This window comes from Pinus tabuliformis, chromosome 3_2 (genome assembly GCF_031772625.1).
Source record: "Pinus tabuliformis cultivar Carrire ecotype Pingquan chromosome 3_2, CPIR1, whole genome shotgun sequence".
In the NCBI taxonomy this organism is placed as follows: domain Eukaryota; kingdom Viridiplantae; phylum Streptophyta; class Pinopsida; order Pinales; family Pinaceae; genus Pinus; species Pinus tabuliformis.
In genome coordinates this window covers 339,945,662-339,967,383 of record NC_142302.1, presented here as the reverse complement: position 1 = coordinate 339,967,383, position 21,722 = coordinate 339,945,662, and positions in this window count along the sequence as shown.

Below are 21,722 nucleotides of genomic sequence, written 5' to 3'. Positions count from 1 at the left end.
CGTAGAGGTAAACTTTGGCATTTCCTGTTGCTTGGACTTTCCTTCTTGTTCTTCATTGCTTCTGTCAGACTGCACAGTGGAATCATTTGTCGTATCCTACATCAGGGGGTCCCATTTGTCCGTGTCATCCTGTTCTGGTCCCGAAGGCCTGGTCGTATTCATCGCTTGAGGATCGCTTTCAAATGAGGGGGAAGGCTTTGAAGCCCCCCTGGGGGAAAGCCATTGCAGGTCAGGGAATAACAACCGTCTGCTGTCCCGGGGAGGTAGTCAATCGTTAAGAGGAGTCAGAGAAAAAAGTCAGAGTGCGTCGTTGCAGAGGTGAGCCAGAGCCCTAGGTTGCAGAGCCTTGTGAGGTATTATTGTTGTGACTACCACTTGTAAATAGTTAATTAAGTTTAATTAACTTAATTAGCTTAGGAATTTCGAGTTGGAAGTATTTCTGAAGTCATGTATATGTTATCCCTATATTATAGGGGTCTAGGATGAGTTAATTGTGAGTTGTAATTAGATAACTCAGTTTACTAAGTTAAGTTCAGTTAAATTAGTTCCAAATTGTTTGAGGAAATAATAGTGAGTTAACTGTCAGTTGGTGCACTAATGCATTAACTAGTGCTACTCTAGTTAACTGAAGATTTGCTCATCAGAAACTCGTGCATGTCGATTATGAGAAAGACCCAATTGAGACTAGAGTGTAGGGACAATGTACTATCAGTTGTATGATTTACTGATTTGTATAGATCATGAATGCAATTAGGAACTAAACCTTGAAGGGATTGCACAGTTTTGGATGCACTAGTTTCCCATTAATATGGGCTAATTAGCCATAGGAATTGCAAAAGCAAATAGGGGCTTGGAGAGATGGAGAATTGACTAAGTGTTGGCCAAGAGTTTTCTTGTGAGCTTGAGATTTATTTTACTAAGTGCTAGGATTGTTCATGTGAGAACAAGCATTGTATTATCATCTTGGATTTCTGATATATTCAATACAAATAGTGTGGCTTTTAGTTGAGGCTTTCCTTGGATATTTATTGTGTTATGTGCCATTTATTTGTCTTCCTCTTGCTATTATTGTTTTCATCGATCTATTGGCTTCTGCTGGTTAAAAGTAGAAGTAGATTCTTGTCCCGTGCTTTAGTCCATTTCATGCGCTTGTGAATCTACAGGAAATTCTACATGATTTTTGTGCAAGAGGAAGATCATACTAATAAAAAGGTGTATGGATATGATTGAAACAATTTTCTTCTTCCTACATTTGTTTGTGATTGATATTTTGTTTCCAAGGTTTACAGGTAGTATAAGACATGGTAAACATTTTTTGGTAAAAAGAAAAAGAGAGAATTAATTCCATACCATTTAATGTATCCAAAGTGACAACAAGAAGTTCCTCTCATTTAATAGAATTTTATGAAATTATTAATGCATTCAACTTAACAAAAATAGAACCCCTTAAGGATTTTGGTCTTGAAGGGTTATTTTGAACATTTTGCATCCATAAGGTATAGTAATATTTTCACAAGGATTTTAAGGGTGGAAAGAGCGGGGTGGATATTACTAAAGCCCAAGGAAAAAAAGGAAATATAATACTCTTGGGGGCTAGGACAAATGACCAACAATCATGCATAGGCATATGCACCGATTCAAGGAATTCTTCCTGAAAAATCCACTCAGATTAATATCCTTCAAGTCATAGGAGATTCATGATTAATCATTCAGAACATGGTGAAAAGCACCTTTCCAAAATAGAGGAAATTAGGAAATATAATTGAAAGAACCAAGGTTACCATTCAATCCTTATCTGTGGTTCAGTTTCTACATATTCGCATAAGCAACAATAATGAAGATGATAACATGGGAAATAAGGGAATTGAGTTAGAGGTGGGTATCCTCATGGTGAATGCAAACCTGATCTATAACCAAATTCCCTAATAGGTGATGGATTTTAAAAGTTTAATAATCAAAGAGGTGAGGTCAAGGATGAGGCTTACTTCATATTTGCCCCCCTTGCCCCCCACAGAGTATTTGGCATGTAATCAGTCAAATGTTTGAGGAATTCACTGCGAATATGGTCCAATTTGTTGTGGAGACTTGTGTTCCTTTATACTATGAGGGAGGAATGAGTAATTTCCAATATAACCCAGTGAGGATTTAGTTTAATGTTGGAGAGTGATGGTGATCCACATTGGCTTTCCACGAGTTGAATAACATGTATGGAAGAGATGTTGTAGGACTACTTTTGCAAGGAAAATTAAGAGACAAGGAGATAGATAAGAAACCTTTCCATGGTGGAATCCACCTTTAGGGTGTGACATTCTATTTTAGGCACAAGAAAAGTTGGAAACTTAGATTACTTTGTGCTACTTTAGCAAAGGATGACATTCTAGTTTCTTTATAGGAAGGGCCTCTCTTTGGAGCGTGACATCTTCTATGTTCTTCCTATACCCCAGATGCACGAGAATAGTCATATTTCAGGTCAATTTTTATTATCTTACCTATGAATTTGGTTTAAATTACATGTTCAACTATGGAATTTCTATGTCCAAGTAAAATTGACCTAGACAATGAATGTATTGGAATGGAACTGCGGTAATTGGGGTGTTGTAACATTTTTCCCTATGTCATTCTCGAGGGATGACAATTCTCTCTTTCTATTGAGAAAGACATATTAGAGGTGTGCTCATCATCCAAAGTTTGTTATCTTGTCATGGAGTAAGAAGGTTGCAATTTGTCAGATTCGTAATTTTTGCTACAATTATGGAAAAGGTATAAATTGCGAGGGTAAATTTGGAATAGATAGTCCCTGTGGAAATTCAACAAAGATTTAGGAAGGTCCCAAGTACATCGGAGTACTCATGCTCAAAGGCTAAGAGAAATTATTACAATTTATCATTGATATATCTTTATTTTTTTTTTGTTGATCCTCATTTAAAGTTTTGATGTCTTGGAATGTCAAAGGAACCTTCTACAGAGTGGAAATTATGGTTTCATACACTTCATTGTGGTTGCTAGTAGTGTGACATCCCTATCTTGACAAGGAATCCATTAAGGAAGGAAAGCCTTTAGTTTGGAAAATATTGTTGGTTTCATCACACATATTGGCATCAATGGAGGACATTCTTCTTAGGTTGGAAGCATTAAAAGAAAATGTTCAAACCCTGTATGTTAAATACAATCATAAAAAAAGCATAGTCATGACCTTGTTAGAAGTTTTGGTAGAGAAAAAGGAGCACTCAAATTGCAACGATGATGAGCTGTGCAGTGTACGTCAACATATGGAAGATATGGGGAATTATTAGCAAGATGTATCTCTAGATGTCCCCCATAGCAAGCATAGAAAGTCATGAGAGTATGCCATCCATGGATTCGAATATGCCCACACTAGAAGAAGACAAGAAGGTGGAAAATTCTAGGTCCCTCGGTAATCTGTTCAATGATAAAGTATTGTAAGTTTTTCTTGATTTTGTTAGTATTTTGGAAATTTTTTAGTTACAAAGACCCAATTTTTGTAAGACAAGCTTATCACTAGTTAGGAATTATCCATTAGAGGGTTGCAGAGTCTATAGACTTATCCAACCTCAGTATGAAGGAATATATCCCTCTCAGATGTATAGGTTGCATCCCAGGTGAAATTTTTTTCTTACAATATAAATTCTCATCACCATTAATATATGTATACATTCACAAGGATTATAGAAGAAATTAGTGTCAATGACCCAAATAATCCCAGGAAGAATGAAAAGTGAGTATGCAATGATGATTGTGCCACTGAATTCAGTACAAATACTCAACGTCGAAAGACCATAACAAATAAAAGAGGGAGAAATGAAACTATGCACAATATTCTTCTCCTCCTAAACCAATAGGATTTACTCTACCCAAAAGAAACAATAGTCAAATAGAAGTATAGAAGAGAATGAAGGAGATGGTGGACATGACCCTTCCACTCTTGACACTGAAAGAACACATGTAGTAACATAGTCGAAAAGGAAGAGAATCTTCAAAATCTATATGTAGAATTTTTTTAAAAAGAAACACAATTGTCAAGTTTAAATGATTTCCATCAAAATCAACAAGGTCTACCTTGAAGAAAGTAAATTGAAAACATCATCCACAATGCTCATTATTTTTTAAGTCAACGTTTCGAATAACAACCAAGATTCATCACCAGGATGACAAGGTTTACATTTAAATCACATAATAAAACAAGTGAAAGAAAGACAATTGGCAATGATAAAATTCTGGGGGATTCAATTTCCAGCTGTACAAAGATAAATGATAAAGTCAATGAGTAGCATGGTGAAAATATATGTGACTGCTGATTCATTTTCATGTATCACCTTTGATTTCCAAGTTTATCCATACATATAACCGTTTCCCACTCTACCATGTGTCTATAGTTTCATTATGTACAGGGAAACGTTTCATGAGTGCAGAATACTTAGTCATTTTTATTACTTGTGTGGGATTATTTATGTTGTGTGGAGATTCTCTTTGAAAAAACCTTCCCCTACATATAACCTTCCCCCACACTTAGCACAAGGCATGTTCCACACTTAGTAGTTTTAGGGTCATAGTTGTGCATAAAGGTCTACATCCTCTATTCCATGCACACTTTATGTCTTTGCACATCAGTACTTCAACATTTCAGTGAAAATATTCTAACTTTGTTCCATACTTGAAGAAATTATGGTTGGATTATCATGCACATTGCAGACTTCTAGAGGGTCATTTATGATTCAATAATGAAGTTTTTATCCATAAGGAAAAAGATAATAATTTTGGGTTAATGTGGATTAATAATCGTATTTTCCCGTGAAGAGCTTTCCTTTCAAAATAAATTCCATTTATGGTTTGTGCAGGTTGATGGTCTCCAATATTAGAGAAATATTGTTGCACTCCTAAAGGTCTCAACATTAATTATCAACCTAGGGTTCATACAAAATTAAGAGGTGTCTTGCACTATATGTGAAAGCCACACTTCTTCTCACTCCTTAATGCATCTACTGATCTATATAATGAAAGAAAATATCTCTTTAATGATCAAGTGAAAAGGAGGAATCAATTCATGGCCAGTTACTCAACCAAAGTAAACTCCTACTAGCTTCAAATTTTAGAAAAATATTTTTTACCAAACTACAAACTTAAACTTGTAGGAAAGTAAAAGTTATTTCTAGTTTGTAGGAAGAAGAAACTATTTGTAATTGTAAAAAGGGAAAGGCCTATTTTATCTTGGAAGAATTTAAGTCCTAACACTAATTTTTCAGGAATAAAAGCAATATCACTAAGTATAAAGCAAACAAAATTAAAAAATGCAAGAAACAAACAACAATTCTAACGATAAGACTATTCATTTCCTTGACTCCCGTATTCGCCAAACCACATTAGCGAGTGCCATTTTATTCATTAATATATGAAATGTTTGTTAACATGAAAATTGCCAAAAGATAAAGTTTGAATATTGTTCTATAGGAAATCCTATAGTTCTATACAAAAGTCTGCAAAAGAATTCTACATTTGAAATTAAAGAAACAACTCAAATTTAAAAGCTAAAAATATCAAAGGAACCTATTTCTTGCATGTGTAATTCATAAGAACACCTCAAAAAATAAAAGAATTTAAATTACCAATCTTGCACAAGAACATGTAAAACATATTATCCACTAAACTACTTCAACATGAAAAGCATGTGTATGAACATCATGATAAATAAGCATGTAAATGAAGAAGAAAATGGTACACAAGGGTCTTTGGAGCTCCTGTGGGTGGTCCCTCCCCAAGGTTCTTAAAGACTGGCTAAAAACTCAACACTAGTTGCTTTGCAATTTAAAATTCCCTTCCATTAACTTGAATAAAAAAAAAAAACATAAATCTAAATATGAAAGCTTGAAAAGTTGCAGAGCTAAAATGAAAGAAAAATAGTAATGTATCCTCTGCTGAGGCCTAGCCTCAAGTTTCACTTATACAAAATCTTGGGGAAACAACCTCCTTGAAGGGAGAGATAATTCTCACCCATAAAATCTTGAAATTAAGGTGGTTGTCACTTGGTTTTCCATGCAGTTTCTTTGGGTTGTCGTAAAGGCACCAAGGTGGTTGAAGTTGAGCTCTGTTATAGGAGGGGACACAATCCCTGTAATTCCTCTCTACTGCAGATCTCAAAAATATGTCAAATATCCTTTATAGCTACAACAAATGAGATCAAAAAGCTTCCAAAGTTAACTAGTTACTCGTGTATCCCTAAGTGCTCATAATATTCATGCAAATATCGAAATACTGCAAATATAAGTAAAAATTGTGTGACGAGGGTGAGATTCTTTGATGGATAGGCCTTATAAATTTTTCAATGCTCAGGGCCATCATAGCCCCCAACTTGAAATTTTTCACATCTATGGACACCTAAAAGCTTTCTCATTGTTCCTTATCCTTGTTCTGCAATTCGTTAATAACCTACCTAGCATCCCATGCAATGTACCTGGGAACTGCTCCTACTAATAGAACCTTACTAGATATTATACCTCTTTCCAATCCCTAGTTTCTTGATCCTAGATGGTATGTTCTTTAATTCTTAGCAGTAGTAGAGTATTGAATCTCATGCCAATCCAATGTGTCCCTAACCTTTGTAGGAGCCTTTTATAAAGAGGTGTCCTTGAGAGAGCAACATGTAGTATAGAAAGTGAATCCAGATCTCTAACTTGCAGACTGTAAGGTAAGGCCTACTATCTTCCTTGGTAGGAATGTGTGGCATCCTCCCCCGATAATCTTAGCATGTCCTCCAAATGTAGGATGACCTCTTATTGTGATGTGACAAAAGCCCCCATTATTTTACTAATAAAATAATGGAGACCCTTGAGTTTTAAACTTCTAGTTCTCCCTTTATAAAAAATACGTACCATGTTCATATACTCTAAAGTGTAAATTCCCCTTTTAAAATACATTTTATATTCCTGTCATGTGTAAATGTATTGAATATTAAGGTTCATAATGGGATGTCAGACCAGTGCTTTGAATAATTCATGAAGGATACACCTCATCCCACAAAATCCAATGTTTTCGACCATGATTAATCATTCCATCAAATAAAAATCCACCAAATAATGGGATATTATTTTTCATCGAGATTGCAGTATTCAAAGGTATGTTCCTCTATGGGCATTTCCAAATCCCCATAGTTCCATAATCCTAAATACCCAACCTTCTTTCCTTCATCTAACACCCTCAATCCTTTCCGTCTAAATAACATGATGGGAATCAAACTTTAGATGAACCTTACACCTTATTATTAAATTTCACTCGGCCAATGGCTTGGTACGAAGGTCTCACCCCACACCACATTGGCATTGTAGGCCTATGTGTCATCATGAAACGAGGCAAATTAGCCACATCACAAGACACATGTCACTCATTTCTCATCAAATTAGGCCTATCATAAGGCCATTTCCTAGTGCCACGTGGATTCTATGTGGAACTAGCACATTACCTCAACCCACGTCATTGGAATTTCCATGTCATCTTGAGCATCGATACGTTCACATAAAAAAAGATACACCCGATGCTCAATATCTTATAATTAGCTTAAATTAGGTTTTGGTTGGTTAAAAAAGTGTTTAATAAATGTTAATAAGGTTTAGGATTTTAATGTCTTGAACATATATGTTGTAGCCTCGGGCAATCACTCTATGACTTCAATGCTCTATTCATTGAGTCTGCTACCAAATTTATTCATAGTTGTTTTCGTGTCACTTGCATTACTTACGATTAATGGAAAATTACAATTTCAAATGCATACAAGTATTCCTAAACAAGAAATTCCCTAGATATATTTTCTAAGTGTGCAATTATTATCTAGGATTCTCAACTAATTATGGTTTCTTCTTGCGAAAATTTACAGACTTTTCTGTTTGGATTATCATGGATCCCAAGAAATGTAAGAAGAAAAAGCAATCCAAACATGTTGAAGACCCAAAGGCGAAGAATCCAAATTCAACCCTTTTCTCAGACACTACCTACAAATTGCATCAAAAGATAAAGTCATGGTATGGAATCTACAAGTTCCTGGAGGATGTGAAATGTTAAGGCTTGGAGTTTGAAGATGATGCCACTTTTCGAGACATTGCAAAATTTACTCTACATAAGGTAGCAACAAGACCCACATTGGTTCCTTACATAGACATGGTCTGTTGGACGCTCAACCATGTGGAACTTCCGACATGGAAAATATGTGATAATCACATGAGAATCATTGGATTATTTAGGCCCAAGGACATGCATGTATTGTATCAACTTCCTAAACGCAAATTCATGTATAATGCTACTTTTCTCAAGCCGTTCCATGATGTTGAATGTGTTTTATTTGATTTAGAAATGCCTCAATTAATTAGGTACTGGTGATATAATGAAAATAAATTTCATGTAGATAACTCCGAGAGTTGTTCTACTACCTCCTGCAAGGAAAGACCTTATTATGTCGCCACATTCATTAGATATATGGGAAGGAGAATGATTCTCACTTTTGTCTTGACTGGGTTAACATTATGCAGAGAGCATTACATGGCTTTGTTTTCAACTGGTCTAATATCCTATTGGATAGCGTTTACAGGAACATCGAGTCTTTACGTAAGGCCAAAGCATGAGGATAAATCCTCCTTTTTATATGTTAGCCTATATAGTGGACACTATTTGTATTCACAGTCCTTTCTCCTTGATGAAAAGGCATTGGAATCCTAGTTATGGTCCTATACATATTTATCATTCTAAACTATGGGGATAAAATGCAAAGGAACATTTCTATGAAATTTGTCATTTTGTGATAATCCATCTTCATGAGAGAAACATTGGTTCCTTTTTAGGTCCCTATAATACTAGTGTAACTCCCTTATTATTGTTGTTGTGCCCATATAACCCCCATATTGTTATTTTTATGCCCCATAGAAGCCCACTATTGTTATTGTTGTGCCCTTACATTACTATTGTTATGTAAGATTTGATTATATTCTGGCCCCTTAGACTCCTATATATACAAAGGAGGTCTTGTCATTTGTATCATCCAAGAATTATTCATTTATGTTATGTAAAAGAGGTTTCCCCATCGAAGAGGCTAATTCTCAATTCGTTGATCTGTAATATCTTATGTTTTTTTGATCTGGTTGCATAACATTTGGTTTCACAACTTTGGATTCTAGGGTTTCACTACTTCAAACATGTCATTTGGAATTTTTGCTATAATGTTTTTTTTACAAGGCTTAAGAATATGAAATTTTGATCACGTGGAGCCAAAACCTTTATGAACTTCATTTAGAAATTTTAGATCTTTCTCCACTCTACTTTTTGAGATATGGTTCGAAGAAGTTAGGGTTTTTGCAAGGTCTATAATTTAGTCTCAAATAAGAGACCTAGGGAAAAGCGTCATACCTTTCTCTACAAGTATCAGATTTGAATTTCGTAAAAAGTGACTAAAAGTGCACAGACTGCAATTTTTTGTGTATAATTTTCAAGTCCTAAGGTTGAAACAATGACACAGGAATTTCCATAGAAGTTCGCTCTACTGAACTAGTCCATAATCTGGCCATCATGGGAGATTGGGCATAACTTTATCTTAAAGAATCTAATATCAGCATGACTTGCAACATTGGAAAGAAGACTCAAAGGGACACCACATGAAAAAATGTCAGACATTGGAGAGTTGAAATTATAGAGATACAATAGTTTCAATATCGAGCTCCTAAAAAGGAAGAAAAAGGTGTGTATTTTTTTAATTTTGGATAGCTTTTGTTTGAAAAAACAATTTGAAGCAATTGAAAGGGCATAATGAAGCATAGATATCGTTATTTGATTCCAAAATTCCTCGAAAAAAATGGACGCACCTAGTAAGCAACCAGAAATTTCATAAGAAGAGGAAGAAATGCAACATGATATATCAAAATTACGTGACCAAGTGAAACAACTTTTGCTCTCTCAAAGAGTAACCAAAAATAAAATGGAAGCTAAGATGGATGGTATAGAAAGCAAAAATCCAAGGCAACATGGAATATTTTAAGAATGGTTTAAAAGAAAATATGGAAGGTTTGAAGGAAGGTTTGACAAAGTTGTTACAATAAATGCTTCCTAGTGGTGACAAGGTACTCCCTGAAAATCAAGATGAGGAAAAAAAGAATATGAAATATCATTTTAGAGACTCCAACTTTTGGTTTAAGACCCGCCACATTCCAAAGTTAAATATGAGGATGTTTGATGGCAAGGATCCAATAACATGGATGCTACAGGTGGAGTAATTCTTTGATCTACACGCTGTACCACATGCACAAAAGGTACGCATTGCATCTTTATATTTAGAACAAAATTAGTTTATGTGGTATAGATGGATTTGTTCTCGTAAACAATTGTCTCTTGGACAATTTTTGTGGAATAATTTGTATCACATTATGCGGATACAAAGAGAAATACCTTCTTTATCTAATTGATAAATCTCAAACAAAAGGGTTCAATGGCAGAGCACATTGAGGACTTCCAAAGATTGAATATCAAGGTAAATGATATTATAGAGGAGCATAGGATTGATGTATTCATAAGAATTTAAAGGATAACATCCAACATAAGGTTCACCTTTGGGAATTTGATTCATTGGAGAAGGAATTCAAGGTGGAAAGAAAGGTTGAAAGCAAAATTATGGCAACAAGGAAGTCTACCACTCACAACTATAAAGATGGAAGTGTTGCTGCTCCTACCCTCCCATAACCTACAGGGTTTCCACCACAACAAATGGAGGAAAAAAAAGAAAAATGGATTTTTTATAGTGGTGATAGAAAATACACAAATGGTTATAAGTGTGCTGAGAAGAAATTATTTTACATAGATTGTGAAGAGGAGGAAGAAAAGGAACCAGAAACATAAAAAGAAGAGGATATATACCAAGAACCAACCTGAGAGAAAGAAGAAATGAATACAACCATATCTTGTAATGCATTCGTAGGAATTACCACTCATGAAACTCTCAATATAGAAGGATTTATAGAGAAATAAAAGGTAATAGTGCTGATTAATTCTGGTAGTACCACTAATTTTATTCATTATAAGATATCTAAGGAATTGAATTGCTTTCTATATCTAGCACTAGAGTGTCAAGTGATGGTTGCAAATGGAGGAACTATAAATTTATTAGGAAGTGTCATCATATCAATATAACCATGAGAGAATATGTATTGAATAGTACAATGCTTTCCATTCCAATGGATGGTGATGATGTTGTAATAAGAGTCCAACAGTTACAATCTTTAGGGACAATAAATTTTAATTTTCAAGAACTTTTCTTGAAATTTTCATGGGAAAGAAAGGAAATTGAATTAAGGGGCATCACATGGAAACTAGGGAAGATAATAAGCTCTAATGGAATTAAAAATATTTTGAAGAAAGAATAACATGGCATAATTGCACAATTATCCTCACTAGATGTTCAAACATCGAAATAAGACATAAGTGCTAAGATTTATGCATTTTGATGATGCATTACATAAAAATAACTTTCCTATCACCCCACTTCCTATTCACCTAAGTTGTAAATAAATAGAAATTTCAAATATTTGTAAATCTAAAAGGAAACTCTTAAATTAAATATAGGAAGTTAAAAAGCACAAAAGTGTGGGAAGTGTATATGATCCAGGAGGATCCTAAAAGGCCAAATTTCCAAGGTCCTCAAAATTTAACAAAAACTATCTCAAATCGAAGAGCTTGTCATTCTGAATCCAACGATGTGAATGACACCTCAATTTGACACCATAAGTGAAATTTATGGTCTGCTGAAGTTTTTGGGAAACAATTAAAATTTATGCAGGTAGGACCTACATGGTGACATGTGGCACTAATGTCAGAAATACAGATGCTAACGTCAGCAAGGTGACATGGAAATACATTTGGCAGGGATCCAATCAGGAGGTGACATGTGGAGGTGACATCAGCATGACGTTAGTAACCCAGTCAGTGACCCAATCAACAATACAAGCATATTAGAATGTGCCATGTGGTGCCCAGTAAGTGACATGTCAGTTTCTTAATGAGGCGACATTTTTCACCTTTGCGGTAGTCGATGGCAACTAAATTATCGCCTACTTAATTTTTCCAATGTCCCCAAAAAATCCTAATAAAAAAATAATTGACCGGCTAACAGGCGGTCAAACCCACCACTTGACCGACAATTACATTTTATATTATATATATGTCTACCATTGGTGGGACTTGAACCCACCTAGCGGGACCACTAGAGGGACCGAAGATGCCATTTCAAATTAAACGCCAACCAAATAAAACAACGTGTGCCCATTTATATCCATTCCTATACTGTTTGAATCTGAGTCTCCCTGAGCTTAATATGGGCGACCGCCATCATGCCATGGGGCAAAATTTTATAAGACCTCCCCTCCAACACTATTTAAACCTAGACAGGGGGGAGATGGTCGTGTGGGATATTTTTGGAGGAGCGCCTGTGGAATAATGTGTCAGAATTGTGCACGTAGGGGATCTGTTCGGACACAAAATCTGTGAAGGATTTCATGGGAATATTCCCTAGAATCTTCCACAGAGAATCAAAATCTAAAAGATTCCCTAGAGCCCTAGAAGTCACCAACACATAACAGGGCATCCCCAGAAGTGGAGGCATAAGGTGTCATTTTGCAATTGAATTTGTTTAATTTTGCTAAATATTAATGAAAGAAGACTCCCCACATTGAGCAAGGCTCGAAGACATAATCCACAATGGGAAAACTTCGTTATCAATTTGTTTTTGCCTTTATTTCTCATGGTTGCATGTTATTTCCGCTTCTTTTATGTGTATGCATCTTATGGTTACATGCTCTTTTAAATGCAATTATATATGCATCCTTGAAGTAAAAATATATGGATCAATATATAAACCTATTGGGGCCATGGACACTTGCTAGCAGTGGGGCAATGCATACATGATACGAAAGAAAATTTGTCAGGGCTATGGATGCTTGCAAGAAGTGAAGAAATGTCGTGCTACAAGACATATTAGCTGAACTGATTGCATTCAAATCTTTTTGAATAAAGTTCATGCCCTCATGTCACAATCATAACTAGATATCGAAGTAGTCTCTTTAAATAAAATTGAACTTCATTAATTATGTTCTCTTGAAGAATGGTTTGAAAGACATGAGTACCAAAGGTGAACTTCTTAATAAAAAGCAGTCAGACATTAAAATTAAAGTTCATAATTATGTGTGAAAATTAAGAAATTTATACATCTTGTGTCTTTTAGTTTTTATACGCCCTAAATCTTAGTTACTAGAAGGGATAACTATTTCTCCGAGTGTGTTACTGATTAATGTTACGTGACAACAACCCCCATTATTTTTATTAACATTAATAAAGATAATGGATACCCTTGAGTTTTAAATTTTTAATTCTCCCTTTGTACAAAAGCCAAACCTTGTTCATATACTTTAAAGTGTTAATTCCCCCTTGAAAATGCAATTTATATTCATGGTGTATTTAAATGTATTGAATCCAAAGGTTAACATCGAGACATCACATCAGTGCTTTGAAGAATTCATGAAGGATACACCTAATCCCATGCAGTTTGATGTGTCTTATCCCAATGGATCATTCCATCAGATAACAGTTCACTAAATAATGAGATATTCTCCATCATTGGGATAGTGGTCTTTGAAGGTATGTTCCTTTGTGAGCATTTCCAAAACCCTCACAGTCCCAACATCTCAAAGACCTACCTTATTCATGTTAGTTAACTCCCTATCTCCTTTTTGTCTAAATATCATGAAACCTTTTTGATATATGGCATCAACCTTTGGATGAACCTTACAACTTATTACCTTTTACTCACACGATGGCCTTGTACCAAGATCTCACCCCACCTACTGCCACATTGGCATTCTAGGCTACTGTGTCATCATGAAATGTGGTAACCTAGCCACATTATAGGACACATGTCACTCACTTTTCATCAAATTAGACATTTCATAAGGCCATTTCTAAGTGCCACATGGAATTTACGTGAAATTAGCATGTCATTTTAGCTTACATCACTAGAATTGCCACGTCATCTCAGGCATTGACACTTTCACATAATAAAAGATACACTCGATGCTCAATATCTGATACTTACAATAAATTATGTTTTAGTTGGTTAAAAAAGTGTTTATTGAGTGTTTAATAAATGCTAATAAGGTTTAGGCTTTAAATGCATCGAACAAATATATCGTAGCCTCAAGTAGTCACTACGACTTCAATAATCTATTCATTTAACCTACTGGAAAATTTCTTCACAGTTGTATTTGTGTCACTTGCATTACTCTCTATTAATATCAACTTACCACTTCAAATGCATACAAGTCTTCTTGAATAAGAAATTTCCTGGCTAAATTTTCAAGTGTGCAATTACCATTCATTCTTTGCTAATTTTGTTTTCTTATTGCAGAAATTTATAGACTTTTATTTTTTGACTAATCACAATTTGGATTATCATGGGTCCCAAGAAGGCAAGAAGAAAAAGCAGGCTCAACATGTTGAGCACCCATAGGTCAAGAACTCAAATTGGATCATTTTCTGAGACACTACCTGCAAATTACATCAAAAGAGCAATTCGTGGTTTGAAATCTACAAGTTCCTGGAGGATGTGTTATGTTTACACTTGGAGTTTGTAGATGATGTCACTTTCTGAGACATTGCAAAATCTACTCTACACAACATAGCAACCAGAGCCACACTAGTTCCCTACACAAACATGGTCCACTGGGGGCTTGACCATGTGGACCTTTTGATGTGAATGATATGTGACAATCACATGAACATATTTGGATTCTTCAAGCCCAAGGACATACATGTAATGTATCAACTTCCTAAACCTGAGCTCACATGTAACACCACTTTTATCAAGCAGTTCCATGATGATGAATGTATGTAATTTTATTTAGAAATTCCTCAATTAATCAGAGTTTGGTGGTATGATGAAAATAGATTCCATGTAGAGAGATCCTAGAGTTATTGTATTGCCTCTTGCAAGGAAGGACCTTATTAAGTTTCCATTATGATGAATCGACTATATGGAAATATGAATCCTTCTCACTTCCATCTAGATTGGGTTCCCATTATGTAGAGAGCATTACATGGCTTTGTTTTCAATTGGTCCAATATCATATCAGATAAACTCTACAGGCACATTGAGTCTTTATGTAAGGCCAAAACATGAAGAGAAACTCATTCTTTTTATATTTTAGCCCATATAGTGGATGCCATTTGTATTCACACTCCTTTCCCCCTTATGAAGTGGAATGGAATCCTAGCTCTATTCTTGTACATATCTATCATTCTAAAATATGGGAAGAAAACGAAAAGGAGCAATTCTATGAAATTTGTCATTTTGTGATAATCCCTCTCCATGAGAGAATCTTTGGCTCCTTGCCACCTAGGTTTATGGATGAAGCCATGCAAGGCTTAGATAAAATAGGAGATTGGTATGTATAATATTTTTTTTAGCTAGACATTTCCAAAGATAAATGAGCCATGATTCCCAAGGAAGTTTCTATCTCTAAAATTTGGTTGTCTCTAGCTGCTATAAGCTCCTTGGTATGTTCCAACTACTATTTAAGTTGTTTATTTTCTTACTTTAATGTTATATTTTATTGGCCTCTTGGATTCTAATAATCATCATTTATTCCCTAAGTCTTTCAACCTCATCTTTCAAACCAACCAGTTTTTCCACTCCCTTTTCTGCTGTAATTATTTTCCACATGTGGGCCTTAATATTTTCCTTCTCTATCTTTAGCATAACATGATGTAGGAATTGGACAGGTAACGAATTCACTATAGTAGAGGGCCCAACAATTTTTGGAGTATGGAGTTGCAATCTTTGTTCCTCAATATGCGACAATTTTATTTTTTCTCATAATTATGCCCACCATATAGAATGCTTTTCAGGTTTCTCTTCAGGATTAGGTTTTTCCTTTAAATGAAGTATGGTTGGAGATGATTCCTTTTTCTTATTCATTTCTTTTTCCCTATGCCTTTGTCTTCTTATAATATGAGGTTCCAAATTAACCAATTGTGTTCTCTTCTTAAGCTATGGGGGTGTCCCCATATTTACCATAGTGGATGCAATTTCCTTCTTTGTAATCTCAAGCTTGACCTTTCCCTTTTTTTGTTTGGAAGGCCTAAGGCTAGAGGTTTTCTTTTTCTTTCCCTTTTCTCCCAATAGTAAGCCTTAGGTCCTTTAAGGATTATTGGGTCTCAAAGAAGGCCTTCCTATCCATGTCTATGAATCCAATCCAAGGGACATGGTGTTCCAAATTTTGTAAAGCATAAGAAAAAATTAGTTTAAAGAATCCATGGCTGGCCAAGGATTCCGATTTTCACTTTCTTAATTTGGCACTCATATTATTTAATGATTGCAATAAAAATTAAGGGATACTCAAGGTCTAAGATGACTATAAATGGGATTGTTTCTTAAGTTGGTATAGCAACCTAAATTGGTATGCATATACTAAAATAATCCTTCCTTCACAAGTGATCTACTTCAATAAGTTTTATGCCATCTCGTTCCAAGGGGCTAGCAACCTTTCTCTTTTGATTCCATTCTTATCATCCAAAATTTCTTCATTTTCCAAGAAGTTATTTTTGGAAAAAATTGCTTCTTTCCTTTCTTATTTTTCCCATGGGAGGCTTTGAGGGATGATTTTTGTTCTAATAATAGTTTCTTCATTGATGCAAACTTCCAATGCTCTTATTGTTGACAGAATCATGCTCAATACTCTAAAATTTTAAGTCAAACTCAAGGGAAACATCGCCATCATATCCACTTTCTTGTTAAAATATCTTAATCGCTAACTCCTTTGAGAGATGTTCACAACCTGTTGGGACGGGGTCCCCTAGGTCCAATTTTGACTAAGTTTTGTAAAAGCCTTCGCATTTTAAGGAGTGAAGCACGCAGTGCGCAAGGAGTCAAGGGGTTTTAGGAAGGTCAAAGCCCCTTAGTTTTTGTATTGTTTTGAGCTCTACCCATGGTTTGCGGACCATGGTATTGTAATAGGAAAAAGTATATAAAGGGGTGTCTTAGCAAGTATAAGGAAATCAATCAGATTTGATGATGATATGTTTTTGAGTCTATAAGTGTAAGATCTTTCTATATTTGGGCGAAGGGGAAGGCTCATGCTGCTATGTGCATGAAGACCTTGGTAAGTCCGTAGATGAGTTCACGGGCCCTTGCAGCTTTGTGCACAGGATTTGAAACATATATGTATTGAAGATCTAGAATAATAAAGAGTATTTGAAGAAAATATGTGTCTGAATTGTATACTTATGTGTTTTTTGTATTTATGCTTAGTTGAATGCCATTTATCTGTATTATTGTCTTAATTACTCTGTGAAGATCTGGATCTACTATTATATGTTATTTTATGCATGATTAGATCCTTAAGCGAAGCTCATAACTCTATTTAATTGGAAATTTCTTTAAGTTTGGGGATTTTGAGGATAAGGGTTCACGAAGGTCAGATCAAGCCTTAAAATGAAGAAACACCTTACCCCCACATCACATAGCCTTCTGGATGTAGAAAATTGGTTCTAGCATCCCCCAATACTGCCTCGGGTGAGATTGTAACCTGCGCTAAGTGGGTTGTTGTCGAAAGGGACGGTAGTGTGGTGGTTGGTTGGTTAGCGCAACTAACTCTGAACTTGGGTCCAAGCCCCCTCAAGCCAATAAATGGTTCTGTTGTCGGGACTGAGATCTATCTGAGGGATGTGTGATGTGGCATAAGTGGATACCAACTAAGAAAGAAATCGAGAAGTGGATAGATCGGAAGTTGCATGAGTTTGTAGCTCAGGAGAATCAGAATCCACGTTTGTCAAAAGAAAAGTGGTTACAGAAATATCTCTACACAGAAGTGCACGAAGTTTTCTTTTCAACGTTCCCTTGCGAATTACACGAGTGGCTGTCCAAATTAGCGGATAGTGAACCTACTTGGAAGCATGACGATCCTATTGTGTGGACTCCATAATTAGTCAAACATCTTGAAGGATCTGATTATAAGGTTGCAAGGGTTGTTGATTACTGAATTGATGGTATCTTCGATGGATTCATTATTGAATTTGGAATTGATACATATGTGTCTTATAGCAAAGTTGAACATGGATTCTTCAAGGGTCTGAGAGGTAAGTACCTGAAATCGCTAAAGACTTGGATTAAAATGTTGTTGTGTGCAAAAGGGGTTATCCCTTTACATTAATGTTTAAGAGAGGTAAAACTGGATCTACACAAAGTGAAAAGCGATTTAGAGTAGATCTAGACAAATTCATCGAGAGTGAATATAGTCCTTTATTGGGAGAGTCTGAAAGTGAAGAAGAAAGAAGTAGCCCTAATATGCCCAGAGGTGTGATGCAATCAATAGATCAGGATAATTATGGAATTCCACATCCATCCACTCCACCTCCGCCTTCACCTCCGCCTCATACACCTATGCCTCCACCTCCACCTCCGCTATTCAATATGGTGAATATAGTGAAAATGGTTGTATTCAGGGGTTAGGGATCAGAGGATCTTGATCAGTTTTGGTCTGTCTCATAAGATATGTGGAAAGCGGAATAGGTTAATGATGATGATATGAATAAAGTGTAATTAGTTATAGCGCTAAGGATAGAGTGCTTACCTGGTACATCAGATATAATACAACTCATCTGGCTGCTTCATTAGCTGACACGAAGGATGCGTTGAATGCAGAATTTAGGAAGTCGAAGTCGCAAGCTCAGTGTGTGACCAAAATAAAGGAGATCAAGTAGAGGGTTAATGAGTCTGCATGGGATATAGATCAACGACTGAAGTGTTTATTGAGCCAAGCTAATCTTCATATTTCAGATGAACAACATAGGGACTGGTACATAGCTACGTTATTACCTCACTTAAGATTGATGTTATCTCAGCAAAAGATTGGGTCTTAGGCCAAAGCATTGGAGATCACGATGAAGCTAGAAGCTTTGCCGATCCAAGACACGAATTTAGGAATTCCACAGATCCAGCCGCAATTATCAAGCCTACATATGAAATTGTAGGATCTGAAGAAGGGAAAGGAGGTTAAGTCGGAAACACATTCTAAAGTTTGGTGCATGAAGTGCAAGACTAAAGGTCATCATAAATATCAGTGCCTTGTATTTCGAGATTATATAGCTGCGGGGGGTCCCAACCCACTAAAGCTAGAATCTTCCGCTGGATCAAGCACTGATGCAAGTGCCTTGTGTAGCATCTACCAAGTGTCAAAACAACATTCGACATATAATTGTTCTCTATTATAGAAGTGTGTACAGTATCCAAAACAACTCCTTTGTAACTTTTGTAAATCAGTTGGTCATGATGAGAGGAATTGTCGAAGTTATGAATTAATGATGGATAGGACTTTGTTGTATAGAATGCAGGCTGAAAACTGCACACAGAAGATCAAGTCTCACCTATGGCTTGTGGAGGGTTCCAAGGACGGGGAAGAGGAGGAGGAGGATCTAGAAGAGGTCGGGGCCAAATCATTTGCTACAACTGTGGAGAACTATGACACTTTGTGCACGACTGTCAAAATCAAACTCACCCTTCTTGGCAATACTGTCGGCAATTTGATCATGTTGTAGAAGATTGTATGATATTAGTAGCGAAGACGTAGGAGAAGAAGAACCAACAACGGATGCAGAATATTCGGATGATGAGATCTGATTCACGTGAAGATGATCCTAGTATCAACATAGTCACACGAAGTGGTATAGCCACTGGGGAAGACAAGGTCGAAGGAAAACATCCAGTATCAGATCTATGGTTTCGAAAATCCAGTGAGAAGAATGTTGGGTTTGATTTACACAAAGAAAAGGAGACCTTCATGGAGGCAAGAAAATGTTTTGTGGATCCAGGCGCTTCTACATCTAAGAATTAGATACAGGTAGTCCCAGGAAAGGAGAAACCTGAAGAAGTTACTACAATGCAATATTTAGATCCCACAGTGTTAAAATCGTTTCTGCATACTTGCATGAAGTTATTACGGGATTGGAAGGTAGTGGAAGGACTGCAAAAGATAATAGATAATTGCGCCAGCAAAGATAAGCTATTACTAGAACAGTTCATAGTCAATAAGGTGAACTGAAGCAAGAAGAGAACTAGTCGGGAGATGTGGTTGACAATGCATATTGGTAATTTCAAAATGGACCAGGTCATCCTAGACTTGGGCTCTGATGCTAATGCTAAAGAAAACTTGGGAACGTATAGGGAAGCCTAAGATATAGTGGTCACCAATTCAGCTGCGCATGGCATATCATCAAAAGATAATCCCAATGGGTCGCCTACATGGAGTCACAGTAGATATTGAAGGTGCAAGAGCAGGGAAGATTTTGAAGTTATTGAGATAGTAGATGATAGTAATCCATATGCAGTGTTGCTCAGGATTGATTGGGCCTTCGACATGAACACAATAATTAATTTAAAGAAGCGAAGCATGGCATTTGAAAAGAATGATCTTTGAGTGAGTGTTTCGTTGGATCCAACAGAAGGTGTGCGAAACACAGAACCAAACCGTGATTATTATGAAAACGAAGAAATTAAGAAAATATATAAGCTAACTATGTGAAATGAAGATTGGATCAATCCCACTATGGATGGAAGGATTAGCTGGGAGAAGGACAATTCCTGCCAATCAGATTCAGATGAAGAGTTAGAAAACTGGTAGAATCGGTTGCATGAGGTCTCTACATTGCGATGTAATCAACTTACAAAGTTGCTACGTTGTATATCTACTGAGGTACATAAGTTTCCTTATTATGATGGCTTGGATGATGTCAATATTTTTCTTGACCATTTTGAAAGGGACGTACTAGAGGAACATTGGTTCTAGGCCTTAGATCTAGCATTGAGAGCTACACTTGCAAGATGGTGGGGTACGCACAAGGATAATTTTTCCGACTGGAAGGAATATCATAGAATGATGCGATTAAGATTTGGCTATGCAAACACCTGACTCACTGAAAAGTACACAGGAAAGGATGATCCACGCGAACATCTAGCTCAATGGACTAAGGCATGGGGTGAGGTACCTCAACCAGAGTGGGTGCATATCTTTATTCATACCTTGGATGTTATCCCAAGGAACTGGTATTTAGAGGTGAAGTTGTGACATGAGACTGCTAATTGGGATGAAATGAAGGAAATTTTCTTACTGACATTCAATTTTGAAGATGGGTTCGAATGCATTGATGAAGTGCTTCAAGATATTAAAGAAGCAATCTTTCGAACACCCGTAGAGCCTATCACTTGGATATAGCCTGACTAGAGTACACAACTACAACATGCTTTGGAATGTTACAATGTTACTACAGAAGAAGGTGATGAGGATTTTTGGAATATTAATATCCCTTAGTCAAAGGGACTACGCGAAGTTGCGGGACCTGCTACGAAGATCCCTGATATCTCACAAACGGTACACACAAAATAGGTAAATATTGGCTTAGAAGCAGAACTGAAATTCGTGAACATTAGCGACTATTAGGATGAAGACACAATGGATAAGGTCACTAAATTATTATATGAATATCATCACTTATTTCCAACTAAGTTCTCTGACTTGAAGGGGATAGTAGGAGATATGGGTATGATGAAGATAAGTCTAAAACCAGATGCGAAGTCAGTTAAGCAACGCCAATATCAGTTGAATCTGAAATACAAGGAAAAGGTAAGAGAGGAACTCGAT